General features: G+C 39.2%; 1 protein-coding gene across 3 annotated transcripts in view; it reads right to left on the reverse strand.

Annotated features, from left to right (window-relative positions):
* The window catches only part of tnr (tenascin R (restrictin, janusin)), a 166090-nt gene that overhangs the window by 113062 nt on the left and 28362 nt on the right, over positions 1–24666 (reverse strand). For all 3 annotated transcript variants that reach the window (XM_061044662.1, XM_061044663.1, XM_061044664.1), the window contains exon 2: positions 2690–2739. The gene's annotated coding sequence lies outside the window, so the exon portion shown is untranslated. The remainder of the gene's footprint in view (positions 1–2689; positions 2740–24666) is intronic.

The raw sequence follows: 24666 nt of genomic DNA on the forward strand, positions 1-24666 counted from the left end.
TTCTATCCATCTTTCCCTCCGTCGCTTGACGTGTCCCTCACTTTCTTAATGTATCTTTTTCACACTAACTTTCATTCTTCTTTCTCCTCTTTCACCTCTGTCTCTGACTGAGTCACTCTGTCTTTGTCACTTTCTCTCTCTGCTGACCAGACAGATATATTCAAATGGAAGTTAAGGACAAGGTGTTGCATTATTCAGACCTCTCACAGAAATGAGAGCGAGGAACAATGACAGGCAAATTCCCATTAAAGCAGGCCATTTGCAGAGACAACAAATCCACTGTAAGCAGGTAGCAACATTCAAGGGACACGTTTACACATTCACAAGTAAAAAACATTTTGTATTCTATTTTATGTTCGTTGTACTAGACAGCTCTTACTCAAAGTCATAATAAAACACATTACCATTTCATACATGGAGAATTTACCATTTTAAGTATCACTACAATGGGCTGAGTGTATCAAAGACCAAGAATGACACCTTTGAGTTTAGAACATGAAGCTCATATCGTAGACAAATGTGTGTTATGAGATCAGGGGCCAAAACTGAGCATTCACTAAGAAGACATTCAGACACTGAGGCTTTGCTGAACCTCAGAGGAGATATTTGTCGCCTCATAAACTTGAGCAACAAAAGTGGAAAGGGAGCCAATATCCTCAGTATCGCCAAACTTCCTCACAACTTCCTGATTGGTGAAATCAAAACACATCAGTGTGCATCTGAGTGAATCAGGCTATCTTTAATGGGTAGGTCCAGTGTCTCATATTTCAATTATGTCACTTTTTCACACTGCCAATACCACTGTGTTATTAAATTAAAGTAATACCTGGTGTGTATGCTTCATAAAGCATCTCGCAGCTCTATTTTCAGAGGAGCGAAACTTTGATTGTTAATTTTATAACTCTCGTTATCAGCTGTTGTAATTATATGTCAACCAGGAAACAGAGGTAGATATCATTTTGAGATTTTAATTTCAGTTTTATATTAATTCTACGTTGGTATGAACCAGCAGTTTTTTTAATGATTATGTGTAAATTACAATCTTTTGAAATGAACATAAAGTCATTTCAACATCTGCAAAGTAAGCATTACAACACAAGTCATTAATGGATGTTTAAGGTCCTTATTGAGTCGCATCAACCAACACTTTGTTACTAAAAACATGGAAGGAGACTGGCTGATAAATTGTAGCACTCTTTCTGACCTTCTGACATAGTGATCTGTTTAGACCACAGAGAGGGAAATCTTGTGATTTCATCCTATGAGAACAAACAGTTTGTCAATAGCCTTTGGCTATCTCGATGTGCAAGTAAGCAAACTGTTGCCCCCGGCCCGATCAATGTTTCTCGATTAGGCTGCAAGGGCCAGGAGGAATGCAGCCATTTTCCTATTCGTCAGCAACACAGACCAATTCTCATGTAACACAGACACATTTAAATATGCAGAAACACACACTGATACACACACCTTAACACAAAAAGACGTACTGATGTCACAGACATCACCGACATGCAGACGTCATCCGTCCTGTGGCATTTAGCACAGACGTCAAATAGTGTAGGGCCCTGCTGGAAATCAATGGGCATTTGCAACAATCAATGGCCGGGTTCCTATGAGAACTAATTAGAAACATGCAGCGCTGCCTCCTCTCTCCTCTCTCCTCTCCCACCACTGTGAGTTACAAACTTCTCCACCACAGGGTCGAAACAGAGTTTGATATGCCAAAATATTTGTAGAGAACGATGAAACACTTCTGAGGTGAATCCAGAGGGACAAACACATTGGGGTGATCAATAAACTTTGATGCTGAGCAGCTTGTATTCTGGCTATTGTTTTTTAAAGTCCTATGTAAGGATTAAAAAATACAAAATACAATTATTTGTAAAAGTTCAAGAAAGGATATGTGTGTGTCCCCTATTTTATAGAAAGGATTTATCATAGCCATAACTATTATCTGCAAAAACACAGAGCCTGTGTTCATGACTGTAATAACACAAACTATATTTTCCATCTCTGCTTGATGCAATAGTGATTCAGCAACGCCCTAAATGAGTCTCTTAGTCTGAGAATTCACATTGCGTTGCGGTGTTGCGGAAGCATGACATCTAGAGAAATAGCGAGCACTCCACTTACACACACGTATACTTGCGTCTCGTCCCTGTTACTACCACCTAAGGGGGTACAGAGGGTAAATCAACTAGTACCCCCATTATGCCTCTGTGACATTCATATAGAAAGTGATATGTCACAGGGATGTAAATATCGCTCCTTGAACAGGCAGTGTGAATAGGGCTATAGACAGATACCAAACAGGCCTTTTCTTATCAAAACCTAAAGTGGAGCCGACTATCAAAGAGAAAACCCAAGCTGTGATAATGTAAACGTTTTCAGAGGACATTTAAGACAAACACAAAGAGGTACAGCAGCCATTATCAGAGGATCATTCACGTGTGCTTTGAAAAAGCATAAAGACTGAGTCTGTGTCTTCTAGTGACAGCCTCATGCTGTGTCGCTTTTCATTGCTGTGTTAATGTATTTTTGCCAGTTTGTCTGTGTACATTCTCAAATACAGTATATATAAAGACAGGGAGATTTCAGTGAGGACACAAGTATCAACTTTGCATATAAACATGCAGTACATACTGTATATACTCGGGTCTAAGATTAAGCATGCAAAAATTCAACTAACCTTGAGAGCACCTGACTCGATCGGTTTGTTGTTTCTCTTGTGGGCTGCAGCTGTAAGAGGAGAGGAGAGAAGTTTTAGAGGTTTTAAACGTGTGAACTGTCGTGTGGCTTGGAATTTTATTTTAATTATTCACACTGACATGAAAAGAACAGGGACACTAAAACAGTCATCTGACACCTTCTTTTTTTTTTTTTTTTTTTTTTTACAAAGACAGTAATTATTCATCAGTAATACACAAAGACAAAGCAGTTACAGAAAGATTACACAGAAAGACACTCCAGGAGACTGAGATTTTATAATGAAGACAGAGAGGGTGTGTTTGATGAGATCAGGGACCCTTTACTGAAGTAGTTTTTTGGTTACTTGTACTGTTGTGTGTCTGATACAAACTGTTATGCTTCATGTCTGCCCTTTTTTTTCTCCATTTGTCTGCTTTGTATCTAGTGTACTGGTGGTAATGATTTGGCTGCTTTTTATTGTATTAATCAAAGATTTGCTGTCTTTTTTTCTCTTTCAGCCCTTGCTGTTCCTGTTCTGTCTGTATTAAATGTGTTCAAAAAGCAAAAGGCATATTTTCTGAGAGAAAAAAAAGAAAAAGGAAACACTGTCCAGGTGCTACAGTTTGTTGCAGGTGCATCTCTCCCTCACTAACACACATTCCCACCCGTGTTAAATAAATTAATAAAAGTACACGCACTAAAACTAGAAGATATAGTAAGAAAACAGTCTTACAAACATTAAAAATCACAAGACTTCTGTAATTCTACTCACTAATCTATTTTATAGTCTTAATCTTGCATGTCAATGTTCTGCCTCAAAAGTTATAAAGCTGTGTATTTTTATTTAAAGTTCAGACATTTCATTGTCTTATCTCGTTGCCAAACAAAACGGTCTTTGCATCACTATTTCTGTGACGTAACCGTGTTCTGTATGACGACATGATAAGCAAATTCTGCACACAACATTTTTCTAGTTAGCATTCATTACGGTTTTGAAGGACACTAGAAATGACTATCATTTTACACTCGAGACATGAGCCAGCACTTGATACAGATTCTTGATTGAGACAGTGTGTGTGTGTGTGTGTGTGTGTGTGTGTGTGTGTGTGTGTGTGTGTGTGTGTGTGTGTGTGTGTGTGTGTGTGTCTGTGCATGTAGGAACTATAAGTATTACGGGGTATGACCTTTCCTGTTGCATAAGGCACTCGTTATAGGGCTTCCTCTCATCATCTTAATGAGGCTGGCAGACTGTTCCAGCGCTCAGACTTACAATCAGTGATAGCTTAAGTTCAAGTGTTTGTTAAACAAAGCTTTAAACCGCCTGTGTCACAAACTTTATGTAAGCAGGTAAACACAAACGCTTTATCAGCTGCAACTGTTATCAATTCCCCCGAGTGGTTTCAGCTGAGCCTGGGGTCTCACTGTGAACTTAAATACTGAGAGGAAGAGAAATGAAAAACCAGACACAGACAGGTAATATTCAGTATTGAAATAAGAACTGTTGTGACATACTTAAGAATACTTATTTCTATGCCTCTGTGTCTACAAGATCAGAAAGCAGTCTGAAATCGAAATGTTGTTTATGTCTCATTAAACAAAAAAATAGCTATAGAAACAAACGTGTATAATTAAACAAGCTGTAGCTGAGCAGTGAGTTTTTTTTACATTAAAGCATGAACAAACAAATAATTCAAATCAAGGTGGTAAAGATGGGAACTAGCTTTGCAAACATTTTGAGTTTTAGGGTTGTTGTCATTTCTTTTTTGTAAGAAATGCTCCAAATGAGAAAACAAAGCAGACCGAGGCAGACAGAAGGAGACCCATATTGAGCACATCTGATTACCTCAACATATCATCTCACCAGAAGAAGGGTAGGCGAGTACTTCCTGGGAAAAAAAAATGCTGTAAAGAAGCCAAAGTAAAGGAGACAGGCTTTGGCTGTTCCAGAAAAAAAAATGCACATTTTTTTCAGGGTACTTGCGGTACTGAGGTTACACTTTGAGTGGCAGCTCCTGTTTATAGAGAAGGCAGAGCTGAAAACAAGACTTTGTAAAATAACTACAGCTTACTTTAAGACAAATCTAAAGCAAGGATGATAGTTGTCAAAATGCATTTTGTGATATAAAGTCTTTAATGTATTCCGTGATAGAGAGTATTTATGCGTCTGTTGTGAGATACGTGTATAAACCCACACACTCTTTAAGAAGATGGGTGGGGAGTTTGTTGATTGACTGTTTAAAGGGTTTCTTCCATTAATTCAAAATTGGTAATGCAAATGTAATGATTGATGTGTTTATCATCACATTTAAGTTTAAATACACTTGCAAAAAAGTTGCAGTTTTGCTTTAGAACCTCAGTAATACATGCATATTTGTCACTTTATTTATCCCACCAGCTGTAAGCCCTCCTTTCTGTGGCTCCTCTCTGAAGACATATATTTGTATTTTTTTGTAAGCGAAGCAGTTTCTATACAAATGACAGCCTGTCCACCTGCTCTCCAGTATGAGATGCTAGGAGAGAACGGCGAGGGGCTTGTTTCATTTCAAATACTCAGTCAACTCAAATTCCATCACGTTGCTCTCCTTAAATTATTAAAGGCAAATTAATCATTTTCCAAACTTTCCAAAAACACCCAGTCTTTTGTTCTGCTGCATTCAAGATGGCATCGTGCCCAGCAAATCTGTCCCTCTCTTTGTTTGTTGGCTTCTAAAAAAGATTAAGAAGAGCGGAAAAAAGTGACATGAGGGAAACAAATACATGAATAAAGGAATTTACATATGGTGAGTTTAAACGATAAATTCATCCAAACAGACAGAGAGGAATATATGACAGTGCTGACATACATCTGCTGTCATAGCAGACTGTACTTTAGAGAGAATGTGTGTGTGTGTGTGTGTGTGTGTGTGTGTGTGTGTGTGTGTTAAGGGATTATTATTTCACAGCTTTCAATTTATCACTCATTCAATTCTGGAGACGTCCAACAGCTTGGAGGAGAGCGAGATAGAACAAGGGAGCGAGATGAGAGAAGCACAAGTGTAGGCGGTGAGACAAAGACAAAAATCAAATATTTAAAAAAAGAATGGTGATGGATGATGGATGGTTTTCACACCATCAGAATGGCAGAAAACAGAATCACACAGTGACATGCCTGAACCTGACGGCCCTTCTTTTGGCTCCACACAACCAATGAAATCTGGCACTGGAAAGGGACAGCAGCTGCTACATGTGCCACACTTTACACATGTACTCAGTGTGTTTGATAGCTGCCAAAAGCACACACTGACACACACAAACACACACATACACAAACAGCCCAAGTCACACATTGCCCAGTGCCTACAGTACAGTATGTGCTCTGAAGAAAGGACAGGATCCTATATAAGATATTCATTTACTTAAAAAGTAATTGTTCTGGCTAAGGGATTAAGAGTTTCAGTGTGAAGCAAATATGTTGCTAAGATCTGATCTGTCTCTTAAAGTGTTGGGTAATTTATTACACAATGTTAGTTAAGAAATGTGTTCATCACTGATGTAAATCTATCACAGAGTAGCATGAATATCCATGGGCATAAGGATTAACTTTCAATTGATGGGGAACTTACTGTAAAACACTAAACACGTCAAACACTTACTTCAAGTGCTTTTGTCTTTCTTGTCGTTACCCCATCCCACCTTTTTAACTAAAAGCAGCATAGAGCAGCTGAAATGTCCAAGAGCTGAAGGTAAACGCTCTGTGCATATTTGTCCAGCTCCAGACCTTCTGACAGATGACAAACTTCTCAGCTATTTGTCCTCATTACAGGACAGCCTCTGACTTTCCACCTTAATTCCCTCGCCCATCCCTCAGGGGACTCTTTTCTACCCCCGTCTGGCATGAGTCATTTTTACGACTGCCACTTTGGCCCCCGTCGGCCCGGGCAGCCTATGCTTTAAACCCAGCTAGGCGAGTAAATCTGCCAGCTTTAATTAAAATAGCTTCTTTTGTAGCGCTTTCTCTCTGTCCTCTTGTTCCCAATGACATAATGGTGCTGGGAAGTTCCCTCTGCAGCACTGACGCAAAAGGACTGACCCTTTGTGGGAAAAAAAGGAAAAGGGTTGCACTATTTTATGATGAGTTAGCAAGAAATAAGCCACATCTCATCCTATCGTCTCATCACTGTGCTTCGACCTGGTTCCCTGAGTGATAAGATAATTATGCAGGGTGTGGGTAGAGGTTGCACTGATAAAAAAAGTGCACATTAAATCATTTTAAAATATGCAACAAAAATCAATGAGACAAAACACTTGGTTTAATTTGCAGGGAGCAACTTTACATAAGAATAAGTTTCCTAGTGTTTGAAGTGACAAATAACGACCTTGTTGTCTTTCAAGGTCAGCCTTTCTTTGGAGGAATAACGATTTGTGAAGCTGAATCAATGAGGCTCACTCAAGCCGTTTTCCTACAATATTGTTCAGGGACCAGCTTTGGGGCCATTGATTAGCTGATTTATAGCTCACATCTGTTCTGCGCTCACAGAGACTCTAAAGCCGCTCATTACTCGAGAACGATGGAGAAGAAAGGGGGAAGACAGGAAAAGAAAAGTGAAAAGAAGTGAACGTGGCGTTCCTGAAACTTTTATGTCTAAGATGAATATTATTAAGTCTCCACTGCAGGAAAATTCAAGGAAAGGCATGTCACAGAAATTTCGGAGAAAAGAACATACCTTTAAAAAGAAAAATGAAAAACAACATTCAAAGTCTTAAAAAATACAGCACTGAGTTTTGAAGCCCTTTAGTGGTAGTGGTCACAGTTTAAACTGCAGGTCATGTGATCGAGAAAATTAGTATGAAAATCTGATGAATTAAGTCAATATAGTAGAGCGATGGCGAGCATTAAAAGTGTACTATTTTTGTGACTTCAGGGAGTTTAAACTTTTTTTTACCTGGGGTCATGTCATAAAGCTCTCTAATTTATACCCTATTCATTTCTTCTATTATTCTGTACTCTTCTCTCCTCTCCTGGCTCTACCTTGCTCCTCTGCCTCTGTTTTATTTTCTCTCCTTACTTTCTTTCAACACAAGAAAAAACAGTCACGAGCCGCACTAATACACAATCCTCCCTCGTCCTTCTTTCTTTTCTTCCCCCTGTCTTATTTCCTCTTCTTTCTTATCTGCAACCCCTGAAGGGCTTGTCTGTCTCCTAACCGGCTGAAGCAAGGCTTCCGCTGGTCTGCGCCTGGCCCCTATTATCAGAGCATGACAAGGAGCTGCAGTGTCAACTTGTCAGCCTAATAAACATCCTTTATGGCTCCCGCCTGGGTGTGTTTGGAGGAGAGTCAGCCAGCCACCAAGCAGTGGACCATTGATTTCATGGATGCCACACAGTGCTCACACTTCCACCCGTCTATTATGCAGCGGACAGGCTGCAATTGTTTTGCCATGCACAGCCATACTTATGACACTCATACTCCTGGAGGCTTCTCGTTTAGTCTGAGTCATGGTTGTAAAGACAAAAGCAGAAAAAGAGAATGAAAGTTGTCTCAAGCACAGGTCAAGTAGGTCAGGACCCAGGGCAGCAGTGCATTTAATCACACAGCGCCTTTTCAGACCTTTACGTAAGAATTTTTGTGACCTTTTATTTCAGAGATTAAGGTCATAAAGGGTTTTCATATTTCTCAAAAACGATATAATTCTTGATGGTGAGGGGTCAGCCGGCTGGTGAACAAGCCTGTCAATCTCTGACAATAGTGATTAAACTTTTCTGTGTCCTGAGGCAATTCAACCAACCAACCAGAAGCTTACAACAGTACCTGTACCAAGACAAAATGAGAGGGACAAAAGGTTAAGAGAGAAAAAAAAAAGAGAGAAAATTTAAGGAAGAACAGAAAGGAAAAGCTGCAACTCTTGAGAATAAGTGGCTCACAAGTTCAGCACCACGGACAGCGACATTTCTTGACTTTAAAAAAAGAGCAGAGTTTGAGCCAGATAGCCAAAATCTAAATGTGTCTCCTTAACCTTTGTCCACCAGTGTGTTATAAATATTCATAACAGGTGAGCAGGGAGATATGTCGCCTGAGCAAGCAAGCAGCAGCTAAGCCTGAAAGTTCATTAATATCAAATACAGTGGTGGAAATTGTTTAAATATGCATCCGCGCTTCACAGATAGCGGGGAGCAGATATGTGCTCTTTTGTTTTTCAGTCAGTGGATGTTCCCAGCATTTATAATAGATGTGAAAGCCCTTCATAAAGCCTTTGGTCATGTTTATACTGCTATTGCTTTTGACAGTAAAAAAAAACAAAAAACTCTCAGTGTAATGCATGCAATGTGAGGTCAGGGCCTTGATTTATTGAATATGCACAGGGCTTGTTTATTGATCTATGATCATTGACTAACAGGTCACCTTGCTCTTCTCAATTTCCCAGCGTGGATAACAAAAATAATTCTGTAGATTAGAATTCTAGATAGGTCTATAAATAAAACCGGTGAGAAAGGCCTTTAGGAGCAGGAGGGTAAGCCACTTGGTATTATGAGCAACCTATCAGGAACAAGAGAGCCGAGGTCAGACTCAGTGTAATGCAGCTTTGATTGTATTTGCCGTCTTTTGAACTGGTCGTCTGTCACCGTACAATACGATCAGCGATGCTGCAGGAAAAAAGCATTACAGAGCTTCGAGAAGCAACAGCAGCAAGGCAGGCAAACCTGCCAACCCGTAAAACTGTCAGAGCGACCTTCACTTACCCCCCCGTATTGATGGTCCAATCATATGGAGAATATGAATTAGTACCTTCAGGGATTCCTTAAAACAGGACATAATTCTTAGAAATGTCTAAAGAAAGAGGGATAAATCATGTTGTGACTTTACGGTGTCGCCCAGAGACCAGCAGAAGATGGATTTTAAAAATAAGTTTTCTCACTTCTTCCCACTGTACAGCACGTTATGGTCAGAATAGTGATTCGAACATCAACTGCAAACACTGAAAACATGAAAAGTGTGAGTGCATTGTCTCTGTGCGGATAAGAGATTTCAGAATATAAATGTTGGTGTTAAATTGCTGGTCAGGATCTCAAGCGGTAATCCTGTAAATCGAGAGCTCTGCAAAAAATGTAGGCTCCCCTGAAAAAAAGCAAAACAACTTTTTCACAGCACATTTTCAGCTCTGAAACCTCTGAGTGGTCCATGCCTAACCCCCCTTAAGGCGCTGTGGTGAGCCGGTTTTTCATATCTTTGTGTTTTTTTCCAAAACCCGCCAGAAAGGTAAAATACTGAATGTTTGAAGTGTACCTCTTTTTGAATAAATGCCAAAAACATTTCAAAGTTCCAAAGTTCTTTCCATCTGGCTATTTTTCACATTTTTAGTTTACACAGAAAACACTCAGAGTTCAACAAACAGCAATTTGGAAGTCAAGTAGACACATTTCAAACCAAATAGCACCGGGATACTGATATTTGTATCATAATAGTGGAAGGTCATTATTTTTTCCATTTATTTCATTTGCAGATTTCCTGAATATTGTTGACATTTTGTAATGGTTGTAACCTTAGCCACCGTTTTGTTGATATTATAATGAATGTAAGCATGAAATAATAATAAAAATAAAGGAAACTCTTCACATCTGTTTTATGAAGCTGAATTGCATTACATTATCTGTCCTGCACTGTATGAAGGCTTTCTAAAAACACTGCCGGTGGCTCCGCTCGCTCTCCCTCTTTGTTCTGCTTTCTATTCACCGTCTTTAGCTGTTCCCACTATAAATAGACGTCAGTGTCCATTACTGTTCCTGGACTCCTAAAAGACCCTGTTGTACTCTCAGAGCTCTCTGTGCCCATCTGCATCTACTTTCAGACACGAATGTACCCTAAAGACTACAATATTTGACTTTTATATCATTTCAGTTTTTAAGTAGAGTCGCCATCACAAACCAGCCAAAGAAATTAGACTCTTTTAAAGCAGGTCATAACAAAATATCCTGACAATAATTTCTTTCTACAGATTTCTTACTAACATAATTAAGCCAAATATTTTTTTTATCACACCATTTACATTTACATTACATACGTTTACATTTCAAGAACAGCAAGCGTTTCTCTATCAAAAGTCCAAACAAGGAATTTTAATGAAGTGAGAAAACAAATGTTGCAGTGCTAACCTTCAGTTTGAAAATGAGAGTTCCTAATGGACTAGAGAACAGCTTAAGAGTAAGAGGTGTAGATAGCGCTATGTTCAGTTAGATTTACTCCAGTGTAATTGTGTAAGGAGTACCCTGTAGTAAAACAAAAACAAAAACAGATGTACTGGGATCCAAAAGAGCAATGGGGATATGAACCTCTCCAAAGTTTCACATATTTATTTTTTGAGGTAGAAGTTGGTCTTTTTTGCTTTTGTTCAAGCACTATTAAGAGACAGCAGTGAGCCTGCACGGCACAGCACTACTCAAACCCATTTGATTCATCTCCTGCACAAAGGCTGGTCTCTTATGACTCATATAATGAGCTTTGATTCTTTAATAGAAAAGAAAAGATCAGACCATGGCAACAATGGATTTGCATTATAGTCTTTGGAGGAGAAAGAAAATGGGGGGTGGGGGTGGGTGGCTGGAATAGAAAATAGGAATGGCCTTTGTGGGCTGCCATGTGTTCCTCCTGTAATTGATTCTGAATATGGTGATGCATTATCTGTGATTACAGGGCACATGGGTTGAATATCAACAGGTAAATAAAACATGGAAGTTAGAAATTCAGTAGCTGTGTCAAGACAGAAATTTGGGGACAGTGAGGAAATTGAACACACGTGCAAATAATCGTCATGCAAATGTTTTTTTATGTGCATTGAATTTGTATTTTGCCAGCACTGTCAGCGTCGTCAGAGTGGAAATGTAAGACTGACGGTCTGGTAATTACAGTGACAGGGGAAGCATATTGGATTTAAGTGAAATGCATAATAATTGACATACTCATCCATCCAGTTTGCAAACAACCCAACGTATGCCTTTAATGCATATGTAACACATACACACACACACACACACACACACACACACACACACACACACACACACACACACATCAAATGGGAGCTACAAATGCAATTTTTGCCATCAAGAAGTAGAAAGATTCTCTCTTTTGTGTCAGATATGCAGTAGAGCAGCCGCATGTGAGGTTTCATTTATGTTTAATCAAAAGTCAAATCTTTGTCTGATGCTTTTAATGTTTTTCAAGACTTTCTCAAGACAGATGTGCTTCTCTCCCACTTCTAACCTCCCTGCTGTGCAGAAGTGACAGCAATGACATCACTTATTCACCACACGAGACGTCCCCATCACGATCCACAATCACTGTCAGGGAGGCCCTCTGCTTTGTGGGTTTATCCCTGATCGAGGACTCAAAGTGTCAACATTTATAGGGAAATGCTCACTTTGAATCGCCATCAGCCACCCGTTAAAAGCTGAGGGCCTGATTCACAAAAAGGATTTCAACCTGAGCAAGTGATGGATAGAAAAGATAGCATTTCAATCAGAAAACAAAAAAGGGGTTAAATGCACCACTACCTGCACTGCAGAGCAAACAAAGTCCATGTGCTGTTTGCACATAAAAAAAAAAAAACAGCCATTACGCAATCTTTTGGAGAAAAATTGGCATAGACATCTTAATCTCCATCACAGCTGCTAACAGCTATGTGCATTGAGAGAAAACATTTTAGAGTGAAAAAATGACCATCAGTTGAGACCAGGTAGTAACTAGGCAGTCTTTATAAGAGATGTCATCCACAAACTTTACAGTGATAAGGAAAACATTTCTGCCTCTGTATGACTTAAAAATCAATAACCTGCAAACAAGTTCTGTAAATATGACATTACTATTATTAATACAACCAGGGGTTAAATCAGTCACACAGTGGAGATGATCTGGAGCAAAGTGCATGGAACGAGACAACTTTTGGGCGTGTTGGCTATTGAAAATCAATCCTCCAGTCTGCTTTGTGATTTAGACCTCGAGACGGAGCATAAAGCAGGAGCACAAGTTTTGCATCTATTAGCAGCCATTCTCATAGAATCCGGCGCTGACAGTTCTAACCACAACGAGCAGAAAAAATCCCCAGAAATTGCACATTTAAAGACATTGCTGTTTCATATGTTGGAAGGGACAGCCTAAACACAGTAGACTTTGATTTGAACTCTGAACAAAAGCGGCGCCGACTGATATCGTTCGTTGAGTTACATATTTTCACTGACAAGAAGGCAATGTGTCTGAAATCTGTCGGGCATACCGTGTTTATAAAGGTCGAGGCATCATTGACCAGCAATTTGTCATCCAGTCAGGTGTTTGAAAAAGGATCCCAGATGTGTATCCGCTTTTACATTTTACTAAAGATTGATGAACGGCTCTTCTGACATTGTTAAACTACAGTTTTATAGATCTGAACTGTTGATTTATTGACTTACAGGATGATTAATGAGCAAAGGGTTCAATCAGGTTAAAGTTAAATTTGGCCCTGCTTGAAGACAGAGGTATAAATAAAATGAAACACTGCCTGACAGCTTGCTTTGGAATGAATACAACATCACAGCTTAACTAAACAACCTGAGTAAGTCAAGACAGAGTATAAGAGGAACATTTCATTTTCTGATTTTTGCAATCAATCACTTTGTCAGAAAAAGGGAAGATTCCACAATAATTAAAGGCTCTATATTTCATTTAAGCCACATGGCGCAAATCCTGCACACCTAAATAAGATAGTGATAAGGATGCCATCTTTGCTGAATGCAAAACAACTGCCTTCAATCCAGTGTAAAAGACAGCTTCTACACTTTATTATGGTTGCTGTTTTTTTCTCTATATCTTTAGGTACAAGGACATTTTAGTCACAACTTTCTCCCAGCATGCTTTGATATGATTCATACATCATCCTTTTAATATGCTCCATTAAATCAACCACAAGTTTCTGGCTCAAACCTCTGAATGAAAAAAGCTAAAAGTAAGGACCACTACGGGGGGACACAGACTATGGCCACACGTGGATCCTCTGAGAGCAACACAAGATCAATGAGAGTGCTTTTTGTTTTTTGTCCTCCAGCCAGAGGAAGAAATGATCTATGTAGATCTCATTAGCCCCCTATGATGACAGATGTACCACCAAATGATTAATGGCCAGCTGGAGAAACAGGGAATTATTGACGTGACCTTTTAGGAGGGCCTCTGTTCAGGAGAGAGCCGACCGACACGTCTTCCACTGAGATGATCTACTTTGACATTTCCATCTTTTTCTCTTTTGCCTCCCTCCCTCTCTATCACTCTCTATCTCTCTCTTGAAAGCATTATCTGCCCCTTTCTCTTTTTACATTTCAGAAGAATATGCTTTTAAATTGTTAGCAGTTCTGACATTCTGTGCAAGAATTGATATGACTACCTCTATGACTGTATTCTCTCTGTGTTAGTCCCCTATTCATGATGTCCATAAAGGTGTTAAATTCACCTTTAATGAGACTTCGCTTGAATAGTCATCCAGCAATTGGATTTTATAGACACATCCTTTGTTGGAGGAAAAAAGTGAAAGTCAATAATGGTAGACTGTGTCATCTCAGATGATGAGTTTTTAATGATGGGGAGCCATCCAGTCACCTTTCCACAACCCTCAGAGATAAAGGACCACCGACGGTGAGCGGGAACGCAGAAGGAATTAATTTGACATTGTGTGTGTGTGTGTGTGTGTGTGTGTGTGTGTGTGTGTGTGTGTGTGTGTGTGTGTGTGTGTCCATGTGTGCGTGTGAATGCGTGTGTGCGAGTGTGTTAGAGGCAGTGATATGTGGGCAGGCGATAAGACCAAAAAGTCTAGAAGGGAGTAGAAGTGTGTAGGGAGGAAGCAAAGGGAAAGGGAGGACACAAGAAGACTATTTTTTTCATATTTTTTTTATGTGTTCCCATTTTGTAGAACAAGAAATGGACATTGACAGAGATGTCACAATAGAGACGTAAAGTCAGAGCAGGTGCAGAAAAGTGTGGGTAGGAAGTTGGAGGAGAAGAGATAAAAATAGAAAGGAGGAAAAAAAAGGGAGGAGGGAGGCAGATGGCAGATAGATGAGCTCAAAAAGATGAGCACGAGGATAGGTAAACCGGCGTTAATGAAGGAGGAGTGGAGGGCGGGAGCGTACACCGATCAACGCAGTAAGGGTCCTTGAAATTAACTGCTACCAACATATGCAGATGTTTGCATTTTGCCTGAAGTCCATGCTTACCTCGCCACTTTCTCTTCCTCCCTTGGAGGTCCGATCATAATCGATCGAGGGAGCTACTGCCTGATTAATGCAGCTCACACTGAACATCCTAACCCGCCTGCCACGGGTGGACAGACTCGAGAGCAGCAGGGACCATGATTTGACTTCCTATTTCAGAGATTCATGAACTATTTTTCATTAGCCAACGTGCAGAACACACAATAATGCGTAGAAAGTAACGGTTCATAATCAAATCAGAAATCAGTTTTGCTTTTCCACATAGAGTATACTTTTTGTGTGTAAATGCATTTGAGAAAACTCACTAGTACATGACTAATCTAGTGTTATAGAAGTACGCTTGCATATTCATTATATTGTCTCAACTTAAAGAAGATGCTGGTTTTAAAATGTTGCCTCCTTTTCCAGGTTTTGTTGTCATTAAAATGTGGCCATTTTTGCTCACCACAGCTCCCATGAAAAGCCTTTGATCATGAAGCACAGCTTATCAAGGGAAGAAATGTCAAGGTTACGAGGAAAAGGTCTAGAGCAAGTAGGTACTGAACGAGCATATCAAGAGTGGGGATCGAAATGTGTTCTTCCTCATGGCAATACCAGGAGAAACACTGAAAATAGCAAAATAAAGACAGACGACATTGAATAAAGAACGCTCTCCATATGTCAGCAGGAACGTTACCAAGAATCTTAATCAGCTCTGGAGATGAGTTTAAAAAGGAGATTCTATAAAATGTTCATTCTTTTGACAGATGGGAAGGACAGATCCTGGCACAGACAAGCTCAGAATATGTGATCTTTTTAAAAGATTGTTTAATTGAAAATGCAGATGGAAAGAAGGCAACGTTAACTAATATACTACCATAATAACACAGAAAGTAATTCTCATCTAACGGAGGTCTTTTAAAATGTGATATACACGTTCATTTTCCTAACTCTTCTAACACATTAGCTGCAAATTCATCATACTTTTGATTTATTTTTTTAAGTCGGAGTTGAAGCTTTGTTTGAACAGAACCTTTCCCTACCTCTGTATCATTTTGCCCTGACACACAATTGCCACTATTTCCTGTCATCATTCTCATGGACAAAGTGTTGATAGAATTGTCTGGTCTGGCAGCTGTGAGCTTGGTTAAAGCTTAAAATTCCCCTTTGTGATGCATTCAAGGCCATTGTAAAAAAAAAAAAATGGAGAGCTTGAGAAGCCAAAGTATTACCGTCTTGTTTGTTAAAAAAATCAATCCATGGAATTTGACAATACTTAGTTTTTGCCCTGTATGAAAATCTATTAAACTGCTTATTCTCAGTAATTTGGCTTGGCAGAACCAGAGAACAGTAAACGGATGCTGAATCTAATATCTGAAAACTGAAAATATAATTATGTAGCGTATGCTTTTCTTTGAATAATGTAAAAAAAAACTGTGATTTATCAAGGCTGAACATTTTATTGAAGTGTATTTCTGTTAAGCTCTTCACATAACCAGTCTCCCAATGGCCATAGTCTTTATTGACAAGCGGTGTACAGGAGTGATATGTCGTGCCCTTCAATATGATGGGAGGCCTGGGGCTTTCAGTGAGCTCTGCCAGCTCGGACACACATCATAATATTTCTGGTGTTGTTAAACTGAGAGTAGGTCCCAGCTGTGTCATCTCAACATCGCTGTCTGTCCATCCATCTTCTCGATCTATTTCATTCTCCGTTAAATAGACACACAACAACAAAGCGCGGAGGAGTTGGTTTCATCCGCTCAGGTCTTAAGAGTGCAGCTTGATGCAGCAAGGGCTTTCATTTTCCAAATGGCTCTAGGAGCAAGTGTCACTGTAGATCCGCTGTCAGGCCTTTGAAATGAGCCGAGATAACATCATCGGTGCTGCTTAGTTGTGTGCTCCCAGTAGTCTTTCATCAAAGCCCCACAGTATGTCAATACGTCTTTGAGATGTGTTTTTATTTTTTTTTATTTTTTTTTTATGTCTTTGTTTACATGTGTTGTGAGTCACTGGCAGCACACAGCCTCTGGAGGTTAAGGGGTTTTGTGAGAGAAGATTCTGATCTTTGGCTGATGACAGGTTCACAACAAGAAATAAAGTCAGAAAAGTCTGGAAGTGCAACAGAAAGATCCCTCCTTCAGAAAATTCAATAACCAGGAACGGAAATGCAGGGCAGACAGGGAAAAACAAGCTGGTTCTGTCAATGTCTACAGATGAAGCTGCAGCAGCTTGTACAGCAAACTGCTCAACTTAGTGGATCGTGTAGACACATCAAAGAAACCATGTTAAGCAAGGACTCTCAGGTTTGCAGCTACTGTATGGTGAAACGATAAAAAGACTCTTTCGTGAAGAAGTTTCGGTTTACATTGAATTAGGCAACCTCAGTGGACAAAGTTGTACCTCTTAATTCTTTGCTGACCTTGTTTTGTACATGCAGATAGGAGGCTGGAGTCGAATATTCGGCTATTCGAATATTTGTTCTTTGGACAGGCAATCAATTATTAATTTTAGGATTCGAATAATCTTTTTCTGTTTTTTTGGGGTACATGATATTCCTATCCTCACAGCGGTCAGTGAACGTCACACTTCAGTTCACCTTGGCCGTTAAAGGGAAGACAAAATGCTGAAGACTTCAGCTGTGTGGGAACACAGTGAAGACAAGACAAAGGCAGTGTGCCAAATATGCAATTTGAAACTGGCCTACCATGGTGGCACAACAAGCATGAAAAGTCACCTGAATGCTGTAAGTAGTTTGCTATATTTTGACGGTGTAAAAAACCGAGACCATACTAGCTAGCAAACTGAGCTTAGCCTTAAAATAATAGTTAAGACTCGTTAAGTTAAGGTTGTAAAACGTTATAGAGACTTATTGAGTTCCATATTGTGAATGGTGGACTCGATAAAGAAAACTACAAAGAAGTTTAAAAAAAACAAAAGAGTACTTGAATTTAATGACTTCTATCATGCTTTACAAAGGCAGCAATGAACCTAATGAAGATATTGATAATCTGCCAGTTTTGAAGAAAAAAATCATTGTGTTATTAAATATATCCATTCATAACCAGTCATTGCTCTGCCTCCTTTGACAAAAAGCAGAACAAGAAGTGGATGTTAGGTCGAAGGAGCTGATAAATTGCTCATCTAGCTCCCCTGAAAGGTCAGAGCACTCATTATTTACAACATTGGATCTTCGTCATGGTTCTCTGACACTGACCTTGCTCAGTCTTGTCCCGCTGTCCATCTACAACTGAGGGTATAAGTCTTTATTTTCTCTACACTGTTATATACTGGAGCTTTTAAAAAACTATAGTTCGTCTCTATGCTTGCACAAAAACACAGAGCACTGTACTACTCAGGCCACTCCAGTGACCTTGGTCTACATTAGAAATGGTCCTAGAGGAACAGACCTCATTTGTAAATCCTCTGAGAAATCACAATGATTTTTTTTTTTTTTTACGAGTATAAACTAGCATACTTCACTAAAATTCTGAAATCCACTTTTTTTTTATTGAAAGAAAATATATGTAGAAGGAGTGAAACAACAAACAACAAAATAGCAGTGAATGCAATAAACTTAATAACTAAAACGTGTCGGAAAAATAACGGCTACCCAGATTCAACATATGTTTACCTGGTGACGCTGCCTAAGCAAAAAACAATGTTAATCGCAGTATGCTGTTTTTAAGTTAAATGGTGACAAATGAGAAGATTTTAAATATCTCTGGAGGCTAAAAACAGATCATGTTTTGAGGTGGTATCGTCCTCAAAGGAATATTGTCCTTTGGTGTACAAACAAGAATACTGTCATGGGACTACAATGTTGATCCTGAACAACTTTCAGTATTATATGTGATCATCTTCATTTATTAGAACATACTCCAAAGGGTTAACGTTCAGTATGACTGAAATTACTGTTCTCTATTGCTGTACCTATTGTGTGGTACAGCATTTACCATTAAAATACTTTTCTCCGAGTTGTTGCATATGCTGTTTTCAGTAACTACCTTTATGTAGGTAGTTATACTAATACTGCCTAAAATGTGGTGTCTGGAACTAGCAAGTACACTTGCCATCATTTTTTAGGATGTGTTATCTCCCCTAATAAGGTTTGAGGTATGTTAACATGTGGAAAATATAGTCCAAGCTAGCAAAATGTCAGCAATCATTGTTTTTTTGATAGGCTTTATATTCTAGTATTCAGTTCTCAGTATCTGAATCAGTATGGGAAGGGGACAATTGAAACATTTCTATTTCTTTCCAAAACTCTTTTTTTAGTTACACAAAGATTTTATATGCATATTTTTCTTTGGCAAACATAGCAAGTTGGGAGGTCAAACAAGGATAAATGACACGTTGTGACTTGAGTAGATGAAAATATTCATCATTCCCAGAATTATTTTTTAAAAAAACCTGGAAAAGCATTTCACATTTTATGGTTAAAAGCCATATACGCTTGCCAGTTAATGACCTCACACTCTTGGAATTAGATCTTATTCAGGGCAATATAATATGGATCTGTGATAGATTACTTTGGCTAGTTTGGAACACAAGTTATCAATCATTAAGGCCGTCCTAATTTTATTTACTGCTGCTGACAGATTCTGATGATTCATGATTATTTTAGGATTTGTCTAACGACAGTACTGAGACAAGCAATCTCGGCAGACTGATGCTGCAACCTGTCATTATCTCCAAGGCTGCCACAATTCAGAACGGCTGAATCTTCAATGTCAAAATGATAGCCGTTGTTTTGACTTGGAACAAAACATGTCCTTGGTGAGTTATATACTGCAGCGGCACCCTTTGGATTTATGGGTTGCTTCCTGCTGCTTGCAACACTGAAAAATGGCAAATCAGCATATAAATGACTGCGTTATTGAGAGCACTAAGAAAACATCAACCCACAAAGTCCATTATATTAATTGGAATCGCCCTTGCCATTGCAGGCTAAGGCTCCAGTCGGACTAAGGTGGAGCAGTGATAAATGAAAGGCCAGACTTTGAATACAGCCTCAACCAATGATATAGCAGAACATGTGAACAACTGCTCCCTTTTGTTTATGCTGACCTTGTAATTAATCAGAGGAAGGCAGGGATGGAGGAAAATGTATAAGAGTAAGGTGGGGGGAGGAGGAAGCTGAAGTGGAGTAGAGGGATAAGCACCCTGAGTACAAACTATACTGGGAAACCCTGAGAGAACACTGATGCAGAGCACCGTGGCAACAGAATATGATGTTGATAAAGAGGAGGAATATCAGTGATCAAGGCTTTATCACTTTAAGCTGGGGAAGCTAAGAGGAAATGAGGTTTAGCTTGTGTTTGTTTGTTTCCACAGAAGGTGTAACTGTGTTTCTCCAGCTTACTGTTCAAGACGGCAGAGTAAGGCTACGGGATGTTTCCCACCAAAGTGGACACATTAAAGCGGTCAACATGCCTTTTGTAAGTGCCATTTCGGAAATATTTTAACATATCTGTCCGATATTCATAATATTTCTTAATTAAAGTAAACCCAAATTCAAAAGAGCGTGCTTTAAGCAACATGGACAATAAAAACAGTCATGAATCCAACAAATCCTCCAAATAACATAACAAATTATTTGTTAAGACAACTATGATAAAAAAACTATAAGCAGCATATATAAGCAGTTTAAGACAACCCATCAGCAGGACAACCTTGACTCTTGCCCCAAATTTATGTAGTTTTTGTGAATACTATACTATTATTGTTTAATACTTGATGAATATGGTGGGCCTTGGGAAGACAGTCTTATCAACTTGTAACAATAAGTGGATTTACTGAAAGCTTGGTTGAGCAGAATTTATGTGAACTCGTTTTGAGCTTCTCAGGAGACAGAATGCTTTCCTTGTCTTAAATTGCAATAACTTCTTGGTGTTGAGTTTAAAACTGTTTCTCTGACCAAACAAGACATCGGATGAAACTACCTCAAGCTTTAGGAGATTGTGAGGATGTTTTTTGTTGTTTTGATAGATTCTATGGACCAAACATTAAGTGAGACAATGAGGAAAATATGTTAAAAGCAGCTTTTAAATGACACTTAGGGATTAATATGCATCATCAAAGAATTTCAGTCTGGGAGTGTTCAATCACACTAGCTGTGGCCAAGCCATATTCTGGCCTGAGTGGGTGTTGGTTCCCATCAACTAGAAATGCTAAATTGATAATCCCTCCTCATTTTCTACAGATTACGGCAGCCTAGCATCAATTATATATTTGCTTCATTTTAGATTTAAAATAATTATAGTTCTTTGAGGGTCTCGCATTAATTTTCATCAGTTTTTAATTCTCAGACCTCTCGTTCTGCTTAAATATGCAAAAGCTAACATCTTCTGTTTTCATTAATTATTTCTCTTTCCGACATATGAGCGAGAAAATATTATGCGAAAGCTCCGTTGAAGAATCGCCTTGAGCGGATCCAGTGCACAACATAAGACTCCCAATTAGACATATTAATGTGACCCAGAAACATGAGTTTCTCCTGTAAATAACTCCTTGTACAGTATCCGTAATATTCCTGATTATGAATAAAACAAACAGAGAAAAACAAACAAACCCATGATATGGAGCGACACAAACACTACGGGTTGTTTATTTTGCAGATCCCATCAGAAAATTCATTAACTAACAAGGTTAAGCATTAAAGTGTAGCCGCAGATCATTTGCATTTGAAATCATTTAATTAGGTTTTGCAATTTTAAAAATGAATGGGTTGTTGTACTGTGCCTTAAAACAAAGAAAGAAAAAACAAAAACATATTACTTCTGTTTTTTTATTGTGCTAACTAGTTTTGTAGATGCTCGAAGTTGATGACATCCATTGATCCAGAGGGCACAGAGGATGTGATATTGGTTAATTTAGCAAACAAGAGTTTTTCACCTTCAGAAAAAACTGGAATACGGCACAGCTTTGTAGCAGAGTCATAACTCAGCCATAAGGAAACATTAATGCAACCATCTGATGCATTATAGGAATTTATAATCAGCTGCACAACACAAGTGATTGATAAACTTTTCTGAGCGCTGCACTTTGCATTTTAACAAAGAGATTTAATAAAGAGCATAATGCAGATAAAGTTGAGTAATTGTTCTCAGCAGTAAAGCAAAATGCCATCCTCTGAATAACTTTACAATGAGCATTTGATCAAGAAAAGTCTCCACAAAGAGCACATGATCACACTTTTCTGCCATTCTTTTCCACATGTATGCGGTTCCTGTCCCCTCTCTCTTTGTGATGCAGAATTCAGAGGGTTCTCAGAGGGACTATTCATTTTTTAGTCCATCATTTATCATTCATTTTCACCCACTTAACTTTACAGTAGAAGCTATCACATTTCCACTCTGAAGTATGTCAAATTGTGCATAATCTTTAAAAAAGAAAACGACAGGAAATTCAATGTATTAAAATTAAACGGTATAACAGTCGATCAGTCTCTTCTAAATCTTGAATCTTCAATGTTACCAGAAAGAATGATTCTGGACAGTTTAGCAGCATCTAAACTGGCATTACACAGGGCTTTATATCATACACAAAAGGAGAAGATTTTTATATTTTATGACATAAAATCCTTTTTTTTATCAAACAAACTGTGATTATAACAAAACTCTCATGTCCTGAGGGTCAAAACTTTTCTAATATGTGGAAGTGTTAACAATAAAAACTTCACATATTGACAAACTGTCAGGGAACGGCTGCTATTGCGATGCTTTTAAGAATTCACTGGCTCAGTGAGTTGGATTCTTACATCTCACAGAGTGAAGCAGCTCCTGGCTTCACAGTCTCAGTCAAAATGAGGCTTAGCTGTGAAGCCGGCTTTTTGTTACGTTTACCAAGCCCAAACAATGGAGTGAAATTTTGCAGGTGTTTAAATATTATGAGCAGAGTCCATCCTGTAGAGGGGCATTTGCAATCACGTGTGCATGTGTACATTTTTGGTTACGTATTTAAGTGCATGGTTGTACATCTATTCAAGTCTGTATGCGAATCTGAGTCTATGTCTGACCATGTTTGTGCACGTGTGCTGTCCATTCTAGCCAGAGTAATGGAGCAGCCCCATCTGGTCCTCACACACGGGCCAGACTGTTGGACCTGTCAGGGGATGAATGTGCTCCTGAGACAGGGTCTGTGTGTCCATGTGTGGATGTGTTTGTGGCTCTGTTTGAACCAGAAGCAGGGGCTCTGAGTGGTCAGCCAGGATGAGAGGCTGAAAACCTGCACCTGTTAGGCTTCCAAGAGAGTCCAGTGAGAGATTGTAGAAAAAGAGGAGCGAAACAGCAGAGTGCAAAGGTCTGCTGGGAGAGATAAACAGAAAAAGGTGGAGAGAGTGAAGTGAAAGAAGGATGGGGGTGTAGGGTCTGTTTGCCCGTCGGTGTACTTGCCTCTATCTCCCTGTTGTGTGCTTTGTGGATCAACACAACATGATCAAGGCCCAACTTTATTATGGTGGCAGCTTCTGGCCACAGTTGAAAAGACTGATCAATTTGGCTTCTCCCTCCGACGTAGCCCCGCCATGCTGCCCATGACTCTGCAAAACATTCAGCTGCTTGGCAGCGGAGAGGGGACTGGCGGGGACAAAAAGGAGCAAATTGTAGCTTTGCAAAATGAGGACTGTAGCCCAATGAATGAGCTCATTTTCTGCCCCCTTGCACCGTCTCATCTGCATTGGCACAATGCAGCGCTGTGATGTATGCTCCAACACAGACATATCCAACTTCTCTGCAAAAATGATTACCAATCCCGCTTTGTAATATTCATAAATTCATAGAATAGGGCCTATAAAACAGAAGGAGGACTAAATATTCACAAGTTTTCTCAGATGATGATTTAAATGTAAATGTCTTTTCACAGCAGAAGTTATCTCAGCCTTTTTGGGGAGTGTTTGAGAATGTGGAGCTCATAAAACTTGGATCGCAGCTCATTTCTCATATCAGGAGTACAGCAGCTGACAAAAATAGCCAGGTGGCACCACCAGTTTAATAGACTTTACAGCCATTAAAATAGAGCGTCTTGTTAAATGCTGCTTGCACATAAATGATTCACTCTGCCTCTCCAAAGCCAAACATACACACTATATATCACCACCTACAACAAATGCAAAGTTATCTTGGAGTCAAAAAGCACCATGCTCCTAGATCTGACCTCCTTTTCCCCATGCTAAGAGGTAATGAAACTACAAAAGCACTTTAAACTTAGACTCATGGCTGCACACTCACAGACACACAAGCCCTTCTCTACTGCTCCCTCCCACACAGCTAACAACCCCCCTCAGGTACACTGACAAAATGGAGCTGCTCAGGTGGAATGATTTACCTGTTGAACAGGACGATACGGTTTTGAGAGCTGACATTTTTCACTGAGGACTGACACCATCTCCCAAAAAGTCATAAAGAGACACAGCACAGCCCAGATAGGGAGCATAGCTCATTTCTACGACTGTGTCCAGACACACTTTACGATGTTTTCTCTAACACTGTTAGAATAAAATGTCTGTCGTAAATACAAGCTGTGTTGCAGCGTGAACACTGTCAAAGGCTACGCAGGAACAATCACAGTTCACACTTACACTTACATATTTAATCAAGTTTTTCTCTAAATATATGAGATCGTTACAATTTAATATACATCTGTATTGGGTGGTAAAAAAATGTTTGGCCATATAACTTTGTATATATAAAAGACTCAGAAACAAACCATAACTACAAAAAGTTAGCACATATTAAAGATGCAGATTTTAGCGATGTTTGAATTTTTCTTTTTTTCTGAAGCCTTTTATC

This window comes from Labrus mixtus, chromosome 8, assembly GCF_963584025.1.
Source record: "Labrus mixtus chromosome 8, fLabMix1.1, whole genome shotgun sequence".
NCBI lineage: Eukaryota > Metazoa > Chordata > Actinopteri > Labriformes > Labridae > Labrus > Labrus mixtus.